Source organism: Macaca thibetana, chromosome 18 (assembly GCF_024542745.1).
Source record: "Macaca thibetana thibetana isolate TM-01 chromosome 18, ASM2454274v1, whole genome shotgun sequence".
NCBI lineage: Eukaryota > Metazoa > Chordata > Mammalia > Primates > Cercopithecidae > Macaca > Macaca thibetana.
Window position 1 is genome coordinate 50,026,319 of NC_065595.1, and position 12,654 is coordinate 50,038,972.

Below are 12,654 nucleotides of genomic sequence, written 5' to 3' on the forward strand. Positions count from 1 at the left end.
CTGAAGTTTATAGACCACTTTCCCATTAATCTGGAAGGCCATGTTGGAACACTTGCACAAAGACAAATTAAGAATTAGGATTTTTTTCTCCTAAGGGTAAAAAACAGACTAAAATATGGATAAAAGTCAAGGGCCTAGTGTGTATTCTTATCCTTTCTCTTTGTTAGTCTTTTCCAATGAGTTAAAAAAGAGTGCCAAGTAGAATAAATGTCAAATGTGAAATTTTGAATAATAATAAAATCAAACATCAGGTATGTTTTGTCCTAAAATCTTATGAAATAGTTATTATAAAGTATAAATAATGTCAGCATATATCATTCATTTAAAACGATTATTTTTGTATTTTGAATGAATAGCTGGTTTAGTTGCTAGCATTATCTGAATTATTCAGGCAAGTAGACAATTTCATCTGAATATATACATAATTGCCTCAGTCACTTGGGAGCTAGATTTATGACCACAGTTTATTGGTATAATAACATTCATAATACAGTATACCATAGTTAATTTACTTTTAGCTATAATACATTTCTGAAAAGTGGACTAGATCTGATTATATTGTTCCAATTTCATTGATGAGAAAGGAAGATTATTTAGTTGAACTAACTCAATATCAATTGTAGTACTGTCAAAAGAAGAGAGAGAATTAGCTTGGTTTCCTGATTCCAACTTCAAAATTACTTTAAAATTAGATTGATTAAATCAAATTAGAATTTAATCTCCAATTCTCTTTTGTTGATTAGGTGAGTGTTCTTTAATTGTATAAAGTAATATAGTTTAAAGATTTTAAAATAATCAGTGTACAGGAAGGTAATTTGTAAAAAGAGAAAGTTAAAATTTCTCCTGTCCAATCTTTCCCAACAAACAAAATTTTATTCCAATTTCCAGATGTATGTGTTAATAACATTTTTATGCATATACCCCCAGGAATTTTCTGTGCATATATAGGCATATATATTTGGGTAAATATATATGGTTTCAATTTGCTTTCTAACAATGAAACCACTGTTGACATAATATAAATTGTATAGGTTATATAGTTTAATAGCCTTGTTAATAATTAAAGTCCTGCTGGATTTTTTAAGTTGAATAAGACTATATATTTGGATTGTTTCAAATGCATTTAATTTTAGAGTATTTCTTAATATGAGAAAGCTACCCTGTTACAGTTATTCTTACATCATACACACAAATATACATACACATATTCCCTTGTCTATGTGAGAACAACTCTCATTTCAGCTTTCTAAAATCATAAAAACCATTGAGATAGGTGAATTCCCTTAATCACACTTCTCTCATTATGCCTTGCTGCTGAAAGGTAGCAGATGCTGAACTCATTGTCCAAATTACACCAGTAGCTGAATGTAGTGCTGTTTAGAGTGCAGTCACAGTGAATTCAAATCCTATCCAAATACATCCTAAAAATGTTGGTTTGACCCCTGATTAGTTGGTGCATGTCCATGAGCCACCCAGCGAGGCTGTAGAGGTTGCAGAGTTGCATTATTCTTTCTTAGTGAGCCTTTTCCCTACCTTCTTAGCAGACAGATGAGTCTCTTATCAGAAGGAGCAGATGGCAGCGTGAGTCTGTTTAAAATTGCAGACATGTGCTCGGAGAACAGTTCCTAGAATTTTTTTTTTTTTTTTTTTTGGTTAGAGTGTATTACATAGGAGGACAATTGGTGTTAGAAGCCTGGGGAAAAACTTCTGAATTTTGGCTTGGAAACGTTTCTTAGGTTTTGCTTTAATAGTTCTGCAATGTCAGAATTGAAAATGAGACAGCTTATTGACCCTTGGTATTCTGATATATGGAACACCGATAACCATTTAAAATTTAAGAATTCCTGAACTTTAAACCAGTAAATTGTGCCAAAATAACTTATTAATTCTGGCTTTTAACAGTTTACAAGTCCTTTCACATTCAGGATTTTATTTAATTCTCAAGACGGATCAATTTTTCTAAGGTCCTGTTTTACAGACAAGGAAACTGAAAATCGAAGTGGTAATGTGGCTTATTCTAGGACACATGGGTAATAAACAGAAAATCCACAAATCTAAAGGTACTGGTCAAGATGCATCTAATAAGTAAAGTTAAAAGTGTAGGTAGGTAATTACCACCTGTCAATCTTTGTGGTGGGTGCTTTATATCCATAATATCTTCTTAGTCACAAAATTGCTACAAGGAAGGAATTGTTACCTCCACTGCATTAATGAGGTTACCATACATCACTTGTCCAAAGCTGCCTTTCTAGCAAGGGATAGATGTTTTAAGCCTAGACCATTCAATTCTAACTTTCATATTCTTTCCATGATAAATATTAAAATGATACGTGAGAGTGGACTTCAGACTTCCCTAGTGAGAATGTGATACCTGCCAAGACTGATGGGACTAATGGTTGGGTCTTGTACCTCTTTTCAAAGAATAGTAGTTTAATTATAATGAATAGTGTTCGTATCTGACAGTAAAATAGGCTTTGATTGTGGCCAAAGTGTGAACTGACACGTGTACTTCTTTTTTTGATATCTTAAACAACTATAACTACCTTTTGTGAGTTAATATTTATGGTATACTTTCACTGTGCACAATGCTGAATCATAAGAGCACCAAGAAACTAAATACCTAGTGCCTTATCCTGAAGCAATATGCTAAAATACAGTCTCACTGCAAATTGGGATAATTGTACACACCTCAGAGGGGTTGTAGTAGGTGATGTAATGACCCTCAAAGATATCCATGTCCTATTCTCCCAGAATCTGTATGTTAGGTTACATGGCAAAGATGAATTATAAGGTAGCAAATTGAATTACGTTTGCTAATCAGCTGATGTTAAAATGAGGGGAGTAGCCTCGATTTTACAGTTGGGCCCAATGTAGTCACAAGGGCCCTAGAGCAAAATGAACTTACAAAGAAAGATTTGTTTTCATAATGATTCATAAGAAGGCAGCATGAGAGAGTCAGAAGGAAATGAACTGCAGAAAAATGGTCCAAGAAATGCAAAGTTGCAAGTTTTGATGATGCAAGAAGGGGACCACAAGCCAGGAATTGTTGGTAACTTCTAGAAATTGGCAAGCACAGGAAAACAGAGTTGCCCTTAGAGCTTCCAGAAGGAATGTAGCCCTGAGAACATCTTGATTTTACTTCAGCGATATCCACGTCAGACTTCTATCCTACAGAACTGTAGTCAAAAAAAAAAAAAAAAAAAGCAGTTGATTTAATAATGTTCTAGTAGCCAAAGAAAATAAAGCATAGTTAAAATACTATTTGTTACTTATTCATTCTCTTTTATATGCCAAGTTATCTATCAGTTATCTTACTTAATTTCCACAACATTTCCGTATTAGTTTCCTAATGCTCCTAATAAAAGTTACCATATAATTTTTGACAAATAACATAAATTCATCGACTACTGCACCTTTTTTGTTTCTTATAAAGTAGCACAAAATTATTATATATAATTCATGTAGAGTGTTTGTATGCACATGTGTTTTGTATAAAGAAACTCATGTACAGTCAGTAGGTTTAAAATCATATCTATCAATCTATTACTTTATTGCTTTATTTAGCTATAGAGTGAGAAAAGCTAGTTAATTTTTTAAATGTTAAGGGGGAAGAAAGACAAAACAAGACAAAGAAAAAAATAAATTTAAACAAAGTTACCATATATATATACACACATATATATACACATACATATATATACACAGAGAAATAATTGATTTTATTTAACATTTTAGAAAACTCATCAGAATTAGTTGTATTACTATTTGTTCTATTTAAATTTAAACAAAGTTACCATATATATATATACAGAGAAATATTTGATTTTATTTAACATTTTAGAAAACCCATCAGAATTAGTTGCATTACTATTTGTTCTATTTATATTATTAGTCATTAGTTATTAATATTTTATTAGTTTTTAACAAAATGGATTGCTAATTGAAGAAGTTTGCTATGAGTGAATTAAAAATAGAGGCTTAAACAGAGATGTTGTGGAGTTAATAAAGTGTTAGCAGATAGATATCACAAGATCTGTCTTTTATGCTTTTCTTGTGTTCAGGAATGAGAAACCAAAAGAAAAAATTATTATACACTTACTATGTGCCACCATGAATTTATGAACTTAGGTCTTGTGGATAAAACAGTAAACAATGGAGACAAAAATTGCCATCCTGCTTGTGGTGAAGACAGACAATTAATCAGACAAGTAAAGCAAATGTTTATTTGTCTTAAGGCAACATGGAATTCAATGCATTTAAAATTCTGATGGTTAATTTTGTAGAATTGAAAAGGTTGATTGTTTAGTCAAGTCTAGAGTGAAATAATGGCTTACTTCTCTGAACTTACATTGAAATGAAGCATTTCACTTAAGGGAAACCTCTTCCCATAAAAGGTATTATTTGTTTTTAGGTTCTACATTACAAAAATTTAAGTAGAGTTTGAAATTTCATATAGATGTTTTAAGGGACTTTGGGACAGAGTATAATAATCATAATTTAAAATTCAATGATTATTCAGGTCCATATTTATTACAAAGATTATCTCTCAGACTATTTAACACTGAGACAGAGGCTGATTAGCTTTACACAAATGGCAACAGACTGTTACGCTTTTATAACTCATATACTTAATCAAAACTCTTTCTTCTCTCTCTTTCTTGGTTATTTTATGGCACGTAATCAGTATACCTGGTTTTCACAGTTCCTTTGTGCTTTTGTTTAGTTACTCCATTTCTAATCTTGAATTTTAGATAACCACATTTGGTAATTTTGGGTTTAAAATACAGAGTGTAGGCCTTAAGTAAAAGCTTTCCAAAAAGTGCTATCCTGATGTAAAGGCATTGGTCTATGCATTTTAGGTCATAGATATTTGCATTATTAGAGAATTTCATGTTTTACTTCTATGATCTTGGTTTATATTTTTATTGCTGAGGTTGCCTACAAGTGAGGCAGGTATGCATGGATAAACTCTGGTTGACTCCTGATGTGGTTTGGCTCGGTGTCCCCACCCAAATCTCATCTTGTAGCTTCCATGATTCCCACATGTTGTGAGAGGGACCCAGTGAGAGATAACTGAATCAAGGGAACGCATCTTTCCCATGCTGTTCTCATAATAGTGAATACATCTCAGGAGATCTGATGGTTTTAAAAATGGGAGTTTCCCTGCATAAGCTCTCTCTTGGCTGTCACCATCCATGTAAAATGTGACTTGCTCCTCCTTGCCTTCCACCATGATTGTCAGGTCTCCCCAGCCATGTGGAACTGTAAGTCCATTAAACCTCTTTTTCTTCCCTATCTTGGATATGTCTTTATCAGCAGCATGAAAAAAGATTAATACAACTCCTCAGACGTCTGATCTACTAAAGCATCATTTGCAGTCAGAATACTTGCATAAGTTTTGTTAATTTTAATTAGATATTGTGCAGGTGGTGGATTCTGTACTTCTAGATCCAGAATTTGAAATACAACCTGTTAAACGAATTTCTTAACCCAGTTTCGTGAACCACCAAAATCTTCTTCCTCAATTTGTGTGGCTGAAGGGTTTTCAAGTTAGGATCCATTCTACATCTGATGAATGAATAAACTTTATTTTATCCAAATATATCCAGGTGGGAACATCCAAGGGGCCAGCTTTAACTAATTCTTACTTTTGCTCTTTGTGAAGTCTTCAAGTACCCACCATAATTTTCACTCCTTGGAAGGTGAGATCTTCCTTTACAAAATTCTAGAATTCTACTCTGGACATATATGACATACAATGAAAAAATAGATTAAGAACAGCAAATAATCATAAAGGAAGCACCATGATTTTAAGAAAATGACAAAAAAATGAAAATAAGATGTCTTAGATTGTAGTGAATATTGTTTTAGCTTATAACCATAGAATACCATAATGAAAGACATTTTTTTCTACCACTGTTATCGAAGTAACCAAATGCATTTTATGATTATGCATTTGGCCAGGCAAATTAAGTGAATTTCCTAAAGTGACATCTTCAGAAAGGAAAAGAGCTAGGGTGTGAACTTGGGACTTTGGCTCCTAGTCCAGACTTTGTTTATACCATACCGTAGTATCTTGCTCCATTGCTGAGCAATTTTCATACTAAGAATAGATGCAATGTTTTTAAATCTCTTTGAATTCTCATGTCAATTACATAATGGTAGCTATGTTTAATTTAATTTAAGAGTTCGGGAAGCTAAAGTGAAGTGACGTTCCCCAAAGGCCACATCTCAGCTAGGTTTATATTATTTCAAAATCTTTATAAAATGCTGAAAATAACAACCACTCTATTTACGTTATATAAGTACCTGAGGATAGAATATGTAAAAAAAGTACTTTGAAAGATGTAAATTCCATTGTTATATTTTATTATTTTACCTCTTTTAAGAAAAAGACCTAACAATAGACAGGAAAAAAAATATTTTATCTGAGCCTGAGCCAATCTTGCTAAATTTCACTTACTTTGCATAAAATCATTACCCATTCTCACCCAGACACCTGACTAAATTATGTTCCTGATTAAGACAGAGACTTGCTTTTGGCAAAGCAAGCAATCTGACATATTCAGGACTCAATTAATTTAATTGCTGGATTAATGCAGTATACTTTTGCTCTCTAGCCATCCACAATTTTTCTGATTATAGATAGTTTCTGTTTCAGATGACTGGTTTTTGAAGGAACTGGATAGCTAAGAATACGATTTAATCTGACCTTTATTTCTATTTTTTAATTGTTGTTTATCTGGAAATATAGATTAATGCCTCGTTGTAGAAGACATAATAATCTTAAATTTAATATTTATGATAGGAAATCAAAATGCTTTGAATATTATTTCACAAGTAAGTGTGAACCTCCTTCCCTCTAGACTTTATTTCTCTCCGAAGTGACTTTTATCAGGCATTGGGTACTACCTCTGACTCTCTGCATTTCATACCTTTCTGTGGCAAGTCTGAAAAAAATGTATGTATATACTTAACTTAGCTTTTTCCTCCTTTTTTCTGCGAATAATTACCTGCAGAAAAGGTACCCTGTGCTCCTACTCACTGTGTGGGAGGCTCAGTGGAGCAAGACCTGTTTCTGTGGGGAAACCTAGAGATTCCCAAATATACAATATTCCATTGAGTAAATCTGTGTAATTTGAGAAAATACATTAGCAAGCCATCTGACCAAATAGTCAAAGCTGTGTCTCCAATAAGAGTTAATTGTAATAATGATGGCATTAGGATCTCCAATGTTTCACTGTTGATATGCATCTTCTCTTGATCTCTCTGTCTCGATCTCTCTCACAATTCTGAACCTGGAAAGGCAAGTATTAACTTCCTACAAGGGTCCTATCCAAAAATCGCTAACAGCTAGTCCAGTACCTATAAGTTGGATAAGAGCTATCACTTAACCAACACATAGTCCTTGGCACTTAAGGACAATGAAAGTACTAAATGTTAAAGTTTGGGGATCTGGTTAAGGAAATACTGAGAGGGGATTTAAAAAATTTTTCTGTATACTTATCTGTAAGAAAGCAAAAAATATTGAACATAAATAAGCAAGAATGGTGAAAATTAAAAAAAAGCAAATCTAAGAAAGGAAGAAGAAAATAATAAAATAAGAGCCCAGCTAGGGGAAGAGGGGGGATATGCCTAAACATCAGGTTGATTCCCTAAATTGACAGCACACACTTGTAACAGTTTATAATCTATTCATTTACTTAAATGTAGAAAACTTCATCGCATAGGAGCATTAACATCTTATTTGAATAGATATGTTTAAGTAAAAAGCAGACATTTTTCCTAATCATGTAATGTTATATTTATAAATGGTATCCATCCGCCCAACCATCTATCCGTCCATCCATGTGATTTTACTGCATTCATTTATTCATTTAATAACTATCTGTTTAGTATCCCTGTGTGCCAGATTTTACTAAGCTAGACACCAGAGCCACAAAGATGTACAAATTATGGTCCCTATCTTCAGGAAACACATGGTAAAATGAGTCCAAGTGGCTCAACCCTCATTTTAGATAATACATTTTAATTTTCCCCATTTCTCTTATGAAAATCAAAACATATTTTACATATAAAAGTACACAAGTAAATTCTGAAGCCTCATCTTGGAATTGATGTGTCCGAGAATAATTTTTGTTGAGTCAGAGCATAAAATTTGTACATTAGGGAAATTTTGATTTCTTATTACTCTTAATAAAAAACAAGTTTATTTTTTCTAGATTTCATCCAGATTGATATGTTCATAAGAATATCTTACAACTCTTGTCTGCTTTGTTTCTAGTTTCTACCCCAATGAGTATAAATTGTTTTGTCTATTTGATTTGCTATTTGATTTTTATTATCTATATCTATATCTATATCTCTATCTCTATCTATATCTATATCTATATCCAGATTGTGTATTGATAGGTTTGGTTGTGTCCCCACCAAAATCTCATGTTGAATTATAGTTTCCATAATCCCCGTGTGTCATGGGAGGGACCCAGTGGGAGGTAATTGAACCATGAGTGCAGTTTCCTCATGCTATTCTTGTGATAGTGATTGGGTTCTCATGAGATTTGATGGTTTTATAAGGGGCTTTCCCCTTGCTTCACTTTCATTATTCTCTCTCCTGTGCCAGGTGAAGAAGAATGTGTTTGCATACCTTTCTGCCATGGTCGTAAGTTTCCTGAGGCCTCCCCAGACATGCAGAACTGTGAGTCAATTAAACCTCTTTCCTTTACACATTACCCAGTTTCCGGTATTTCTTCATAGCAGCATGAGAATGGACTAATACAGTAAATTGCTACCACAGAGAGTGTGGTGCTGCTGTAAAGATACCCCAAAATGTAAAAGTGACTTTTGAACTGGGTAACAGGTGGAGGTTAGAACAGTTTGGAAGGCTCAGAAGGAGATAAAAAAATATGGGAAAGTTTGGAACTTCCTAGACACCTGTTGAATGGCTTTGACCAAAATGCTGATGGTGATATAGACAATAAAGTCTAGGCTGAGGTGGTCTCAGATGGAGATGAGAAACTTGTTGGGAACTGGAGTAAGGGTGACTCTTGCTATGCAAAGAGACTGGTGGCATTTTGCCCCTGCCCTAGAGATTTGTAGAACTTTGAATTTGAGGAAGATGACTTAGGGTATCTGGCAAAATAAATTTCTAAGCAGCAAAGCGTTCAAGAGGAAGCAGAACATCAATTTGGAAAATTTGCAGCCTGATAATATAATAGAAAAGAAAATCCTATTTTCTGGAGAGAAATTCATGCTGGCTGCAGAAACTTGCCTAAGTAATGAGGAACTGAATGTTAATCACCAAGACAATGGGGAAAATGTCTCCAGGGCATGTCGGTGACCTTCACAGAAGCCTCTTTCATCACCAGTCAGAGGCTTAGAAGGGAAAAATGGTTTCATGGGTTGGGACCAGAGCCCTCCTGCTCTATGCAGCCTAGGAACTTGGTGCCCTGTGCCCCAGTTGCTTTGGCTCCAGCCATGGCTAAAAGGGGCCAACATACATCTCAGTCAGTTGCCTCAGAGTGTGCAAGCCCCAAGCCTTGGCATCTTACGTGCGATTTTGGGCCTGCAGGTGAACAGAAGTCAAGAATTGAGGCTTGGGAACCTTCATCTAGATTTCAGAGGCTATATGGAAATGCCTGGATGTCCAGGCAGAAGTTTGCTGCAGGGGTAGAGCACTCATAGAGAACCTCTGCTAGGGCAGTGCCAAAAAGAAATCTGGGGTCAGAGCCCCCATACAGAGTCCACATTGGGGCACTGCCTAGCAGAGCTGTGAGAAGAGGGCCACTGCCTCCAGACTCCAGAATGGTGGATCCACCAATAACTTGCATTGTGTGCCTGGAAAAGCTGCACATAACACCAGCCTATGAAAGAAGCTGGGAGCAGGACTGTACCCTGCAAAGCCACAGAGGCAGAATTTCCCAAGGCTGTGGGAGCCCACCTCTTGCATCAGTGTTACCTGGATATGTGAGACATGGAGTTAAAGGAGATCGTTTCAGAATTTTAAGATTTGACTGCCCTGCTAGGTTTCATACTTGCATGGGGCCTGTAGCTTCTTTGTTTTGGTCAATTTCTCACATTTAAAATGGCTGTATTTACCCAGTGCCTGTACCCTCATTGTATAGAGGAAGTAACTAACTTACTACTTATTTTATAGGCTCATAGGTGGAAAAAAAATTGCCTTGTCTCAAATGTGACTTTTGGACTTGGACTTTTGGGTTAATGCTAGAATGAACTGAGACTTTGAGGGACTGTTGGAAAGGCATGATTGTGTTTTGAAATGTGAAGGTATGAGATTTAGGGGGAGCCATGGGTGGAATGATATGGTTTGGCTGTGTCCCCAACAAAATCTCATCTTGAATTATAGTTCCCATAATCCCACGTGTAGTGGGAGGAACAGGTGGGAGGTAATTGAATCATTGGGTTGGTTACCCTCATTATGTTGTCATGATAGTGAGTGATCTTTCACAAGACCTGCTGGTTTTATAAGGAGCTTTCCCCACCTTCTCTCTCATTCTTCTCTCTCCTGCTGCCATGTGAAGAAGGACATGTTTGCTTCTTCATATTATGCAGTCTCTGGTATTTCTTCATCACAGCATGAGAATGGACTAATACATGCATCTTTGCAATAATTCAGCTTTGTTTTTGATCATATCTACATTTATTGTCATTCCCTGCACATTCTTGCCCTTATTTTACTACTTTCTTCTCCCTTTCTTAGATTTACTTTTTTGATTTCACCATTCTTGTTCATTTATTTTCAGTATTTTTTGTATTCTTATAGATAAATACACAGAATTACAAAATCCTCTGTAACTAGTGACTTAAATATATCCCCCCCAAATTTAGCAGTTAGTATTTTAATTGTCCTTAAGTGCTAAATATCTTGTAACTAGGAAATGTTTTTTAGTTAAAAATGTAAGGCTGTTATTTCTTATTTTCAGGCATCACATTTTAATTATTCATTTTATAATTTTTAAATTAACTTTTGCTTCCTGTTGAACTTTTGCTACAGGACATAAATATTGTGTACATGAGCCCTACTTTTTTGGCCTAGTATATAGTCTATTTTGGGGATGTTTTGTGTAGGTTCAAACAGCATATGCACTCTGTGTTTGTTGTGTGAAAAGTTGATAGTCAAACTTGTCAATTTAGATTTTTGACCTTTCCAATAATTTTTTCTTAGTTTATATTGCTCAATCTATTCACTTGTTAGTAGGAGTATATAAAAATGTCTAATTATAGTTGTTGATAATTTTTCTTATGTATTTTGCATTGTCCTATAAGTTATTGTTTTAACATATAAAGCTATATGAAATAATAGATCGAGATGGTCTCGATCTCCTGACCTCGTGATCTGCCTGCCTCGGCCTCCCAAAGTGCTGGGATTACAGGTGTGAGCCACCACGCCCAGCCTGTGAGTATAAATTTTTAACACATTTGGGTAAATGCTTAGGAGCATGATTGCTGTATCATATAATAAGACCATGTTTAGCTTTGTAAAAAATCACCAAACTGTCTTACAATGTAACAGTGCCATTTTTACATTCCCAGCAGCAATGAATGAGCATTCCTGTTGCTTCATATCCTCACCAGCATTTGATGCTGGTTTTGGATTTAGCCATTCTAATAGTTGTGCATTTTATTAATTTTATTTCTGTTTTTTCCCTTCAACTTTTATTTTAAGTTCTGGGATACATGTTCAGGATGTGTAGGTTTGTTACATACTAAATGTGTGCCACAGTGGTTTGCTGCATGGATCAAACTATCACCATGATATTAAGTCCAGCATCCATTAGCTGGCATTCCTGGTGTTTTTCCCTCCTGCTACCCCACAAACAACAGGCCAAAGTATGTATTGTTACCCCCGCCCCGTGTCCATGTGTTCTCATCATTCAGCTCCCACATATAAGTGAGAACATGTAGAGTTTGGTTCTCTGTTCCTGTGTTTGTTTGCTGAGGATAATGGCTTCCAGCTCCATCCATGTGCCTGCAAAGGGCATGATCTCATTCCTTTTTATGGCTGCATAGTATTCCATGTTTTCTGTAGGGTAACTGTGGTTTGCTGGAGGATTGTTCCAGATCCTAGTTGCTTCAGTTTTTCCCTTACCTGGAGGTATCACCAGTAGAAGCTAAAGAACAACAAAAATAGTAGCCTGCTCCTTCCTCTGAGGGGGTACTGACCTGTTGCCAGCCTGGTCTGTCCTGTAGGGGGAGTCTGGAGATCCCTGTTGAGACGTCTTACTCAGTCTGGAGGAACGGAGTCAGAAACCCACTTAAAGAAGCAATCTGGCTTCTTTTTGGTAGAGCAGATGTGCTGCACTGGGGGAGAATCCTTCTTTGTCCAGACTGCCTAGACTCTACAGAGCCAGCAGACTGGAAAAACTGAGTTGACTGAATGGCAGAAATGTCAGCTGCCTCTCCCACTGTGGGCTCCCTCCCAGGAAGAGATCAGAGGGCTGTCTGTATAATCCTGGCTGGAGTCGCTGAAATTCCCAAAGGGAAGCCTTGCCCAGTAAGGAGGGATGGACCGGGATCCTGCTTGGAAAAGCAGTCTAGCCAAGCTAGGACAGAGCAGCTGTGCTGTGTTGGACATTCTTCCTCATATGGGCTACCTGTGAGGCAGGGGAACAGGATCTGGAGGGAGGGAACCTA

At 35.8% G+C, this 12,654-nt stretch overlaps 1 protein-coding gene across 4 annotated transcripts in view; it reads right to left on the bottom strand.

Moving 5' to 3' along the window:
• TTR (transthyretin) overlaps positions 1–12,654 on the bottom strand; it is a 1,143,467-nt gene that overhangs the window by 871,856 nt on the left and 258,957 nt on the right. Inside the window, exon 1 of one of the 4 annotated variants that reach the window (XM_050768296.1) lies at positions 11,870–11,873. The exons of the other annotated variants lie outside the window; for them this stretch is intronic. The gene's annotated coding sequence lies outside the window, so the exon portion shown is untranslated. Of the gene's footprint in view, positions 1–11,869; positions 11,874–12,654 lie in introns of those variants that run through there. 4 annotated transcript variants of the gene reach the window in all.